The sequence below is a fragment of the Penaeus monodon genome, chromosome 23 (genome assembly GCF_015228065.2).
Source record: "Penaeus monodon isolate SGIC_2016 chromosome 23, NSTDA_Pmon_1, whole genome shotgun sequence".
NCBI lineage: Eukaryota > Metazoa > Arthropoda > Malacostraca > Decapoda > Penaeidae > Penaeus > Penaeus monodon.
In genome coordinates, this window is record NC_051408.1 from 16,180,420 (window position 1) to 16,180,633 (window position 214).

The window sequence follows — 214 nt, forward strand, 5'->3', positions numbered from 1 at the left end:
CATATATATACGAAAGAAACAGGCCTATTCCGGCAGCCGACTGACCCGCCTTTAAACCATTCGAGCTTAAATATTTTCACGAGGGATGGAAGGCAAAAAGAACGAACATGTTTTATTTCTTTTCGGTTATTACTTATTCAGCTTTTTTTTCAAGTGAGTTTATGACTGACTTCGTTTTGTTTATTTGTCATCTAGGTATAGAGAGGGTTGAGCG

General features: G+C 37.9%; 1 protein-coding gene across 1 annotated transcript in view; it reads right to left on the reverse strand.

Annotated features, from left to right (window-relative positions):
* Positions 1–214, reverse strand: part of LOC119588152 (Down syndrome cell adhesion molecule-like protein Dscam2) — a 21,631-nt gene that overhangs the window by 10,389 nt on the left and 11,028 nt on the right. The window lies entirely within an intron of this gene.